Raw genomic sequence first — 13,228 nt, 5'->3', positions numbered from 1 at the left:
CAAAACCAATCCCCAGTCCTCTAAATCATTCTATCTTTAAAACAAAGAAAGTAAACACTGTTAGTGATACATAATTATTTGTATACTTCTCTGAGCAGGAATTTTACCAAATAGAAGTGTTCCCTTAAAAACAAAAGAATCTGACTTATTATAGACGGTAAAGCCAACATGGAGATGGTGTGCTTTGGGGGGACTCTTTCAACTTTTGCTATACAAACCCGGTATACACAACCAGCATGCCAGCCTTCTCTCCGCTGCTGCAAAACTTCCAGATCCTTGCCTTCTCCGGGTTTCACCACCCTGTTCCCTCAGCCTAGACAGACCTGTCTTACTCATTCCCTTTGCTTCTCCAGCCTATCTGGTTTTTCTTGTTTGGGTGTAAATGTCACTTCCTCAGGAAATTCTTCTCTGAATTCCCAGTCCCAGTTTATCCCATCCTACCCCCACCCTCACCTCCACTCCCCACCATTATTTGCTCTCATGTACTCTCACTTGTGTTTCATAGCCCTTAAAATTAGTTCTTTGTGTAACCATATATTAATGGCTATGTAATTTTTATGTCATGCCTTCTGCACTTAATAAGCTCCAACACAGCAGCGGCCACATCTTTCTTGGTTACTGCTAGAGCATAATGTAAATACTCAATGAAACGTTCTGAAAGAGTGACTAAAGATTTGCATGAAATGTTCATTGCTGTTCTATCAGCTCCATATCACTTTCTGAAAATCCTAGAGAGTAAAGATTGGAAACATTTCATCAGAAATCATCCTGTCTGAAGCAATAGGATTCAAAAAGGAAAACAGTCAATGAATCCCTGACCTGTGAAAAGGGAACCACAGATAAAACAAATCTTGCCAAACAGAGGGCCGCTGAGTGGAATGGATGATAAAGCTAGAAAACAAGTTGGGGGTGGGAGGGTCAGATTATGGAAAGTTAAATTCAGACTTGAATATATTATAAACAATCAAAAATGTTTGCGTAATAAAGTAACATGACAAAGTTGTGAGATTATTCCAGAGGTAAAATACAATATTGATTCAAGGGGTAGAGGCTGAAGGCAGCAACCAATTAGGAAACGAAAATACTCTAGGTTTGACATAAATAAGGACCTCAGTGATTGTGGTATGAGTGGCAATGGGAAAGAAAGACCTGATTATGAGAGTTCATGACAGAAGGATTGATAAGACTGGGTGAGGAAGGGCTCAAAATTCCTAGAGACATCAAGCTGGGTGGAACGGAGTAGAGCTCCATTACAAACAGTTCTTCCCTCTGCTCTCAACTCTCTGGCTGACCTTGAACTTAACCTCTTCAGCCTCATCTTCTTCATCTATAAAATGGAAAGACTGGCCCAGATGATCAGCAGCATTTGGCGTTCTCTAAATTCGGCTATTCATAGAAACCAGAGAGTCAGCAAGAGTCATAGTCACGGAAACAAAAGAATTGTGTTTCGTATTGGATATGTTGAGCTTGAGGTAAAGTGAGACATCTTGAAAAAGTTCTCCAGCAAGCAGCTGGGAACACAGGATGGACAAGCCTAGAAGAAAAGCAAGCTGGAGACACAGATTTGAGAGTCAGAGGCCTCAAGGGTTACTTGAAGAGATGGGAGTGAATAAAACAGCAGAGGGAGAGTGTGAAGAGACAGGAGAGAGTGGCCAGCTGAGATCCTCCCTAGGCCAGGGAACTCCAATCTCAGGTCACTCGTGCCCATAAATCTCCCCTGGAGGTAAAGGGTTCATTTCTGCTCCAGCACAGAGCTTCTGATCCCACTTCTTTAACTCAGACTGGTGGCAAACTGCAACCAGTAAGTAAGGCAGGACTAAAGGGAGCTAAGATCCGGCATTCCCTATTGGTTCCTGTGACAAGTGGAGAATCCCCGAAGTCGTGCTGCAAGTGCAAATAGATTCTGTGGCCTTGGGTTGCCACTAAAAAGACGTTTAGCTGTTCTGTCCTCCCTTTCCTCATGCCCCCAGTCTGGGACCACTTCAGTTACCCAGAGGCAAAGCTGACGACGGTGGGAGAGCGGTCTGCACAGCATTCATGCAATGCTTCAGTGGCGGTCCTGGGAAGAGCATCCTGGTCCTCTGCCTTTCAATCCAATTCTCTTCTCCAGCAATCATCCCGCCTATTAAAAGCATATGTGCTACACCTTTAAAAGTCTCTTTGCCCTTAACTGTGAATAGTGTTTCATTGTCCACTGCCATCCTACCAGAGAGGGAGCATTGTGCAGTTCGACAAAACCTGCACCCTTGAGCAGCTGAGAGCTCAGTTTCCTCCAACCATCCGCAGGCCGGCGAACACTGCCAAGGATGTGATTATATATCAGCTCTCCTTGAATCGCATATAGGAATATTGTTGCTCTGTGGCCTGAGCCAAACAGTCCGAGTCACCTGACATCCTCCATCCAACATTTAGGAGTCATCAAACTTAATTTCCCCTTTGTGCAATAAAACACCAAGAGGAAGCTTTAATAGATTGTATTATGTAACGGTTCTATAAAAATAGCAGGCCAGTGCTGGAGCACTTCCTTCCTGGGGCCCAGTAACCTATGCTGAAAGGATACACACTGGTTGCCCAGGCAACCATGAGAGATGACACTAGGGAAAAAAACAGCAACAAAAGGACCATTTTTTGGCTCAGTCAAATGAGGTCTGGCTTCAAGCTTGTGATACAGTGAATACAGACAGCCCAGCACCGAGAGAAGGAACCAGTTAGCAATTCTACTCAGGCACCAGTAGCCTTGCAAAGCTGCCCTTGCTTTCATTTTTTTTTTTCCCCACTTCTTTCTTTAAAAAGGAAAAGAATGTCTTCCCCTAGTAATTTTAATTCAAAAAAGCATAATCTTTGATGGGAGTTAAACTGTAGCAATCACTAAACAATGTTTATTCTATTTTTCCTTTCTCTTCCCAGGAGCTCAAAAGATAATTTCAGTTACATGCAATTGTCTTTTGTTTTCTCCTAGTTTGTTCAGGATTTGATTATGCAGGAAGCAACTGGTTTAATGGTAACAAGCTTTATAAACAACCTATAAATAAATAAAATAAATCAGGGACACAGCCGTTTTTATGCATTTTAAAAGTGAATAATAACCATTTCTGGGATCCCTCCCCACAGCAGACATCAAAGGACTTTCTTTTAACAGACTACAATCTCCTCTCTCCTGCTGTACTGAATTAGAGCCCCAACATTTTATTGTCATCATTACCATCATTGATATTATTGCTTCACAAAAGGGACTGCCATTTTAATTTCAGAAAATTGGTTTTCCCAATATCCTGAGACTAGTGGGAGAATGTGTGTGAGTTCCTGACTCGTACCTAAACGTTTTCCCTTTTACAAGGAGGAAATGGGCCCTCGGGGATTTACAAACATGATTTGGAACCTCTGGAAAATAAAACCAAGGATGAATCAGATGAGATTAAGCTCAGCTCTCTAATACAAAGCAACGTCAATAGTTCTTTCAAAGCAATTCTTGAAAACAGTGCTCATAAATATGTAATGAATTTTTATCCAAAAGACTTGTTTAAATCCTCATATAGTAAATGATTTATTTCGAGATTAGGTATGCAGCACAAAGCAGACATCCTCTGATCAAGTGGGAATAAAATCTGTGAAAGCAAGTGGTAAAGCATTATGTAAATATAAACGGCTGGGATTATGATCACCCTGTGAACTGGGATGTTTGAAGGAGGAAAGCCAAAAAAAATAATCAACGATGTATTCTTCAGAAAAATATCCTCTATCTGTCCTGTCTCTTCCGGTTTCGTTCCTCCCTCTTGCTGCCCTCCATCAGTTCATTCAAATCTTCACAGCATCCGTTAATCATTTGCCTGCTGGCAATTAGCTAATATTGGCTGTCTTCACAGACCAAAGGGAAATGGAGAGTCAGAAATTATTCATTTATTTTTACCCATGTACATTGTCAAACTGGAGATTCTGGTCTCTGAAGGGTACCATTTAAGGCAAAATTCCAGTCCTTCCCCTAAAGTGGGTCTAATCATGTCTGTTTACCACATCTGGGCTCTTCAAGATGGATTTAGAGACAGATTAATCTTTAAACATCAGATGCTGTTGAAACACAAAACATCCTTTATTATCAAAGTTGCAAACTTCAGGCTTAAGTCCTTTAAGACCTGGGACCCTGTATCTTTGGATAAAACTTATGCAGAATGCATGTGCCTTAAAGTTACTGGGCCTTATTTTCCTTTTGTGCTAAGGGTTTTGAAATCAACAGGATTAAGTTGCAGATAGTTGGGTTTTATCCAGATCTTTATTTTGACTCTAAAAAAGGATTGAAGAAGGCTTTGATGAAACGGACGTGAGTTAGCATTCAATAGGAGCTCAACTGCAGGGGAGAAGCCTGACTTTGAGGAAATAGAACAGTGTATCTCCTTAGTTTTCTGGTCTGTGATTTCAGTTTACCAGCACTTAAGCACATGGCACAAAATAAAGTGTACAGGAGTTAGAAAGCTTGGTATATGACATTGAATCCATAAATCCTTTTCAGTTATTATAGAAATACTAAATAAAATTAAGCTGGGATAAATATTTCTTAGGCTTCAAGTTCTCAATTTAGCATGTCCTCTGATTGCTTCTCGCATGGACTATGTCAATATGAATAATGATGTTGATCGTATGGCCATTCCTTTTAGAGGTTACAGATTATAGTTCTCTAAGTATATTTATACAGGAAGAAAAGTACATAATGAAGCATGAGAGAAAGTACCAGTGTTCACTGAAATTTGCTATATGCAAGGCTGTTCTGCCCTGTAGGAACTTACAGTCTAGACTGGGCTTTAAGAACCACTGCTAGGCATTCGGTAAGCCCTAAAGAAGTATTATAGCTAAGAAATGCCAGAGGAGCTTTTTGGGAAACAGAGATCTCTGTGGGCTGGACAGACCAGCGAAGGCTTGGCAAAAGAGTGGGACCCGAGGTCATCCTGAGAAAACAGATAGAATTTAAGCAAATAGAGAGGAGAGAGATTGAGAAGGGAGAAGGCATAACCAAAGGGGCCCAGAGCCTAACATCCACGGCTTCTTCAGGGGACTATGGAGAGACAGAGAGTGTGGAAGTAGAAACAGCGCTTGGAAGAGAGAAAGGCAGGAAATAGCATTATTTGGATTTATAGGAAAGAAGATGTAGATCATTCAACATTTAATATTGAGCTACAAGGAAACTTAGACATCATTTTCATGTGATTTGGGGAAAGATTCATTCTCTGCTTGCCTCAATTTCCTTGTCTGTAAAATGGAGATAATAATAGTAATAATGATACTAACTTATAATGCATTAAACGAATATAAGTTGTCATGTTACCCAGGTCCCTCAGTCTGCATTTTAATTTCAGTTAATATACCATTTCATGTGGATTTACTCAGTCTCAAATTGTGATGTCTATTTGGTGAGATTAGATATCCCCAATCCAGCCCACGGCCATGTCCTTTGTAAGAGATCAATTGAGGAGTTGAGGCCAGTAAATTTCCCCCACTGGCTAGTAGGAGGGAAGAGGCCCTGAGAGAGCAGGGCTCTCTCCAGATTGAGTCAGTCCCCAAAAGAGATCATGCCATTTACCCACTAACATCCTCATCCAAATGTGGCCAAGAGGAGGAAAGGGTGATGGTTTAGACCAGAGGAAATGCCTGCTGGCAGCTTCTTCCTCCCGTGGCCAGCCAGCTCTCCGACTTACTGTTTCAGGTTCCTGATCAAATGCATCGAAGGTGGTTGCCTGGAACACGGACTCCAGTTTCTCAGGCTCCTGGAATGGTTCTGACGGCCGCAAAAGTTAACTCATTTTCCAACACTGGCACTCTGTCAAGGGCCCCAACAGTAGAGAAGACTCCCTTTTGCCCATTTCTTTCAGAGCATCTTGATTTTTAGCAATGCCTCTCTCATCCCTGTTGCACATCAAGCCGTAGACTCATGGAACCGCTTACTTGTGACCCACTTCATTTTGTTTACTTAAAGATTGTTTTTGTGACTTTTAAAAAGCTATGCTTGCATCTGGGATTTGTAATTCTAAGTCAGAGAAAGACAGTTGTTATGTATTGTTTAAAATTTGTTTAATAAAAAGGAATTTCTTTGAAAACATCAGGCCAAGCTTATGATGTAAATTTACTGTCTGTAAATTTACAGTGTAGTGACAGAAACTATAACACAGTATGTTAATTGATCAGTGTTGTAAGAAACATTCACTACAGCAATGAAAGAGTATATAGTGTTTTGTTTAAAAGATATTAACTCAAGATGAGAAATAAGATGTTTTTCTTTGGGGTAATTTTCCCTTTTATGGTGTTTTTTTCTTTTTGTCCATCTATATTTGCTAACTTTCTTATAACAAATATAAATGTCTTACATAACTAGAAAAGAAAAAGCAAATAAGACGCTGATAATGTGACTTCAGACTCTCCAGGAGGTAATTTCAACTGAAAATTTCCTCTCTCAACACCAAAGATCTTTTCCAGCCCTTCCTGCAGATCTGGATAAGTTGATTTCAGGTATGCTCCCGAGGCTGACCAAGCCCAAGTTCTAACATGATATACCCACCTCTTCCTTATCCATTTAATATATTATTGCTTAAGACTAATCAGAAATTAATCCCGGCCTTTGACTATAATCCTTTAGAAGAGGAAGGGTGAAGCTTTTAAGGAGGAGTTTTCTTAATGCCACCAAGTCGACAGTTTACTTTTCCATATGGGCTCAAGTTAAAAGATAGCAGGAGGTGGTAAAGTCCTTTCAGAGACCTCACCTTGGTTTTGTGTTACGTAAATTCTACCTAAGACCTTCCTCAATACAAAGCAAATCCTGGGACTTAAAACCTAAGTTGCTGCCTAGCATCAAGGGAAAAGCCACTTGGAGCAGACCCTTACCATCTACTCAGTAAAACATTTACAGTCATGCGTTGCTTAATGATGGGGATAGTTCTGAAAAATTAATCATTAAGCAATTTCATTGTTGTGCGAACATCATAGAGTGCACTTACACAAACCTAGATGGTGTAGCCTACTACACACCTAGGCTGTATGGGACTGATCTTACGGGACCACTGTCACATATGCGGTCTGTCATTGACTCAAATGTCATTATGTGGCGCATGACTGCATGTCTCCTGAAGGAAGAATCCCTGGACCAGATTAGCCCATTGATGGAGGACAGGCAGATGGTAACGGGTCTGTAAACATCTGTGTTAGGTAGAATACTGCTTTATCATTGCACCCATGGAGAATTTGCTCAAATATGTGATGCTATATATTTGGCAAATATTATCTATTTCACTAGCAGCTAAGACCTAGGAATTCTAGAAAAACAGACTGAAGCAATGTAGTCCGAAGAACTTGCCTTTTCATAAAACATTTACTTGCCACTTCCTAGCTGTGTGACCTTGGGAAACTTGGTCACACCTTTTAAAATCTTTAAAATTAGTAATACCACCTAAAGGGATTAAATACACTAGTGTGTATAAGGACTTTGCAAGGTATCTAATTCACAGCAAGTACCCAATAAATATCAGTTTCTTCCATTAGCATTCCAAACTAGATGGAGGTACATATTATTATGCAATGTTGTTTAATATTCTTTGAGAACCCACAGTGTGGATTTATAAATCTAGAATTAGATAAAATACTTTGCAAACATCTCTGCTGATTTCTGTTAACCTATTTTTTCTAAAATCACTTACTACTAACTTAGTATTACTACATATACTTTAAAAATTAAAAATTTTAGACAACAGAGTAAAGTTGTTCCTTGGGAACTTGGTGACATGGAAAAAGCTGAATTAAGAGCCATGAAAGGTCATTATGAAGATATTCCATAGCAAACAAATATTAACCATTATGAGCAGAATGAAGATGCAGGAGAAGAGGTTAGAAGTTCCACAACTTCCTTCAGCTCCTCATTCAAGACTGACAATACTCCATTGTGGAAGATAGTTCCTGCTACCTCCTTCCCCAACCCTGATACACATAAAGTTGGGCAGTGAAACATTTAAAAGAATGGGGTTGGAGGGGCCAACCCAGTGGCGTAGTAGTTAAGTTTGTGCACTCAACTTCAGCAGCCCAGAGTTCGGGGGTTTGGATCCTTGGCACAGACATACACATCACTCATCAAGTTATGCTATGATGTGTTCCCACATATAAAACAGAGGACGTTTGGCACAGGTGTTAGCTCAGGGGCAAGCTTCTTCAAGCAAAAAGAGGAGGATTGGCAACAGATGTTAGCTCAGGGCCAATCTTCCTCAAAAAAAAAAAAAAAGAATGGTCGTCACAGCGTATCAAACGTGGCTCACACTCTGAACCAATAGCCATATACAATCACCAACAAAGCCTCTTTCCAAGGAAGTGGTGCCTGGGGAAGACAGTCTTTTGATAGGAGAAACATACTCATCCTGGCAGATACTAAAGCTCACGTGCTAAAGACTGAGTTCAGGCTCAAATGTACTAAATACTAAGAAAACATACATTGTCAATATTTTGTGTTCCTGTGCATTTTATTATTTTTCACAATAACATCAATAAATAGTTGTTATACATGTTTTAGACACTACTTTTATTCTTTACAAGATAAACTTTTTAAAAAATTCTTTGGCATTGTAGGAAGAAATTCCAGAAATTATGATGATGCTGGCACTGTATGTTGCTTTGTTGTATCAACTATAACTTTCTTAAAGACTTGAGAAGGTCTCAGCTTCTAGGGCTACCACATAAAATAGCTCCAAGAAATATTACAAGCTTAGTTCATTTTTGAGCCACCAGTGGATAGCAAGATAAATAATTTAGTAAGTATCATTTTGTTAACATAAATTCCCACACCAGATAAATTAAATAAATTTCTCAAATAAATTCCCATGCCAAAAGTGAAAAAAGACAACCAACTGTTATGGTGCATGTACTCAGAGTTCGTATATGTAAGACATGCATCTTACTTATTAGAACTGAGCTCCAAGCTCATTTTTCCTAAACACAACAGCTTTTTCCTACCAGACCGTGACATATTCAAGAATGAAGATTCAGATCACCGTATCTTCTGAATAGCAAAATTTCAGAGCCTAACCACTCTTGCTCACCGTGGTCCAAAGCACAGTTACAAATATTCAGTAAATTCTATGAGTGTTTCATTCAGACGTTAGTCTCTTCGACTACTTAAAAGAATTAAACCGTCTTAATCTGGAATTCAAACGACAGGAAAAACAAAATAGTTCTGAATAGCCAAGCAAGTTATCCAATATCCTTATTAAAAAAAATAAAGAAATAAGGAATCTAGTTAACTGGTGAAAGAACATGTTCTTTAAAATGTAAGATTCTTTTGAAGAAATCAACTGTGGTTTAATGAAGTTGCCCTGTAATTCATTTTCATCGAGTTTATTATGAAAGAACATCCGCAAAATTCCAACTTTTAAGAATCCCACTGTTCGCATCTCTATATGTTAGTTGTTTGTTATCACAAGTTTAACACTTTTTTTTTATTAATAACTGCAATAGAATTGATTACTGATAAAGAGAATAGGGAAAAGTTTAATCGTAGAAGGAAAAAAGATTCTATCTAACTAACAGCATTATTATTAATAAAGCACGCAAGAAGGAAACCAGAAAATATCTTGTTCATTAGAATTCCTTCCAAGGAAGAATTTTCCAAAGGATATCACAGGCCTCAGTCATGACTGGTTCTTAAATTATATATTTACATGCACTATGGCATTTTTTAAAGTTTACCAATAACCCAGAAGGCTCTGGGCACAAATACAAAAAAATAATTTTAAAAATGCCACAATTGAATTAGATTCTGTTACAAAGAAAAAACTCTAAACCTTAAGCTACCCCATAAAAGAAGAGTAGAGAAAAAATTAACTCAGCTGGATAGTTATAGAATGCCAAACCAAAACTATACACTTTTGTCCCATGCCCTGAATGTCAAAGAATTTAAGATAAAAACAACCACAACAAACAAGCCAACTTCCACCGTACACAACCACATTATTGGCCTACAAACCCTACACGTAGTGTTCCAGCACTAATCATATGTATAAGTCCGGTCAACCACTTTTTCAACATAGGAATGACCTATAGATTTCATCCCATCTTTTCTGATGAGAGAGACAAGATCCAGGTCTGAAACCACACCCTAGCCACTTCCTATCCTCAAACACGCTGGCCAGCGAAACCTTTGGGAAACAGGCCAAATGGTTATGGAAACCCTACAACTTCAATTTCCTTCTCCTCTGGTCCAGTCATTTACCAGAACTGTAACCAAATAGCAAAATGCACTGGTTTGAGTTTCAGCTTTTTTTGCTTTCCCTCGCCCACCCTCTGGTAGAGATGCTAATGAGCGGTAAAATCTCCCGAGGCAGGGAGCCAGATAATAACCACCACGCTCAGTGATCTCCCTTCGATAATCAAAAGTCGGCACCAGCGCCTGGAGGAAGCTGTGAACGTAAAACACAGAGGATCCTACAGGAACAGCTGAGCTATAGCTACGGCAGGACGCAGACTTCCCTGCGGAGGAGAATCGGGTCGTAGCACTGAACAGCAAAATACGTGCATTCTAAACGCCTGTAGTCCTTTCAAATATGAGATTGTGAAGCAGCCATGGCGTGATCCATTTCATCAAAGTACCCAGGGCCAGAGGAGACAGGAAAGTGGAGGGCTAGAGAAGCAGAGTGAAGAAATGTGACAGTGGACAGCCTTCTTGCATCCACTTTCCCAAAGTGTAAGAAGAAAATTACTACTTGATTTGTATCACAATAAATACAGTAATGTAATAAAACTCTAGCACAGCCCCTGGCTTGTGTAGGTGGTCAATAAATGATATCAACTTGATTCATTCATTCGACAACGCTGATGGAGAACCTACCTACTATCTGCCAGGCAGTCTGTTGGACACCAGCATTACAGAGACTGAAAAACCTATTGGCTGCCTTCCAGGATCTCCTTAGCCCCATGATGATGAAGGTCCCCCAGAGCAAACCAGAAACTGGAGAACAGCTGTACCATATGCAACTGTTCTACCACAGAGAACTCGTCGTCCCATGGCTTGAGTCCTCAACAATTCTAAAGAGAGCATGAAAACGGCCAAACTCCAAGATTTTGTGAAATTCAATATGAAGATGCTACTAAACAGGACAAAGGAGGCACCATCATCGCACCATCTTACATTTGCACATCTTAGCATTCAAAAACCATGTCTTAGTTCATTAATACTCCTGATAGTTGACTACAAATATTTCCTTTCAGAAGTCACGATACTACACAACTTCAGAACCAGGAGGAACCTCGAACATTAACTCCTCATTTCAGAAATGAGGCTCAGAGAAGTAAAGCGGCATGCCCAACCTCAAGTACCTATTAAGACAGCAAGCACAAAATAAGGAGAGAGGCAGAGACAGGAAGGGAAACAAACAGCATTTGCTGAGGGCTATTTTGCCAGACATGGTTACACTATAAACATCTAATGCTCACAACAAAATACAGCAAGGTAGATATTATCACCCTATTTTACAGAGGAGGAAATTGAGGCTCAGGTTAAGTAACTTGCCCGAAGACACACAGCTAAGAAGCAGAAAAGCGAGTTCATTCAGTACCTCACAGTGTTTATGGAGGCTGCTCTTTTTACAACTGCCTCTATAGAGAAGTCAGCTTATGGTCCTTGTCAGCTTCCAATTGCTACTGACCGTGAATCTTGAGGACTGGTATGATGAAAACAGAGGAAAAACCGTTCACTAAGGTTTAGTGACCTTTCCTAATCCACAAAAGGTGATATCGCTCAGACAAAGCTGATATTGTCTCGCTCCCAGGCTACTCCTTCACAAAGTTTTCTATACAATTCTAACTTTCATTTTCACAACAAACCTCAATATTCACCACGTGCAAGTATTTAGCTTCTAAACCTCAAAATAATCAATCTCTATCATATTATTGTTCTTCAGCTGCCAGAAATCCCTTCAGAGGCTTTATTAGAAATGTCGGTAATCCTTCAAAACGCCGACTGGTGTCTTTTTCAAACGGTTCTGTAATAGCATCTCGAGCATCATCCTCCACGAGTACCTCCAGGAGGATTCCAGCCAATACTTTACTAAAACTCTTCCCTACACATGTGGGACTAGCCACAGATGAGCGGCTGTGATATATTTAAGAGATCACTGGAAATGCAGAAAGGAAATAGCTGCATATGCTATTCCCTCAAGACAAAGTCTGCTTACAGAAATTACTGATAAAAAATATTAAGACAACTTCTGTATCACAGAGCACCTTCCTCGAGTGACTACGTTCCCCAGTAAAATTTGTGATTAAAATATATCTTAAAATATGTCCCACATCTAGATTTGAAAATACCTTAAGCAGAGCAGGAAATCTTGAATTGTTTTGAAGGGAGTTAAAAAGAAAAAACAATGAAAGGGTAGCATAAAGAGAGATTTCTTACCTTAATGGCCATAAATGAGACTGCATCTCAAAATCTTTTTTTTTAATTTACCAAATTGTAGGGAGAACGGAGAAATTAGAACTCAATTATCCAGATTCTTAAACAACACGTCCAGCAGTCTCTAATTAATTGTCTAAGCCTTCATTTCCTTTTGTCTGTGTGTTGGGTTGGGAGAGAGAAGGAAAAGAGAAAGAGAACACGTAGAAACAGATGTGGAAATAAATATTTTTCAACACAACATCTTGGCAAACTTTGATCTTTATATCACCCTCGCACTCTATTTTCTAAGTTTCTTAGTTTTCCCAATCCCCATAGAATTCAGAGCTAGAAAGAAGATAAAAACCTCTTAGAGGTTTTCCATAGTGTTAGAGAAGCTTCTTTGGAGAATTCTGATTGCCTCCCCCTGAATCTAATATTAATAAATGTTTTTGACCCAAGGAATTTCTGCCAGAGAATAGAGGAAATAAAAGGTTCATTTAGCTGGTTTGTCCTGTCCTTGGACTTCCAGGCAGAATAAACAGCACCTTGTGACAAAGGCGGACCACACGCTGGCTGAGCTCCAGGCAGACACTGGGGGACGCAGGCTGTTTATCAGACAGCACATTGTCTTACCCGGGATGTGGTCGGCCTTTGTAACAAGAAGTATGCAAATGAGTTTCCCAGAGACCCAACACCCTGCCCCCGCTCCACTTGTTCCTTCAGGAGACGCAAGCTAATGGTGACTGTCCTGAGAACAGAACAGAGAGCCACAGAAAGACAGGGGAAGAGGAAGCATCCAGAATTAACCAGGGCCCAAGAGAACTTTCCACTTTTCAAGAA

General features: G+C 39.8%; 1 long non-coding RNA gene across 2 annotated transcripts in view; it reads right to left on the bottom strand.

The window, feature by feature from the left end:
- Positions 1-12,559, bottom strand: part of LOC124237025 (uncharacterized) — a 137,488-nt gene extending 124,929 nt beyond the window's left edge. Inside the window, exon 1 of one of the 2 annotated variants that reach the window (XR_006887915.1) lies at positions 12,410-12,559. This is a non-coding gene — a long non-coding RNA (uncharacterized LOC124237025). Of the gene's footprint in view, positions 1-11,570; positions 11,643-12,409 lie in introns of those variants that run through there. The other variant, XR_006887916.1, reaches the window with a different exon arrangement.
- Positions 12,560-13,228: the final 669 nt, after the last annotated feature.

This window comes from Equus quagga, chromosome 3 (assembly GCF_021613505.1).
Source record: "Equus quagga isolate Etosha38 chromosome 3, UCLA_HA_Equagga_1.0, whole genome shotgun sequence".
Lineage (NCBI taxonomy): Eukaryota > Metazoa > Chordata > Mammalia > Perissodactyla > Equidae > Equus > Equus quagga.
This window is presented reverse-complemented; position numbering and strand designations above follow the sequence as displayed.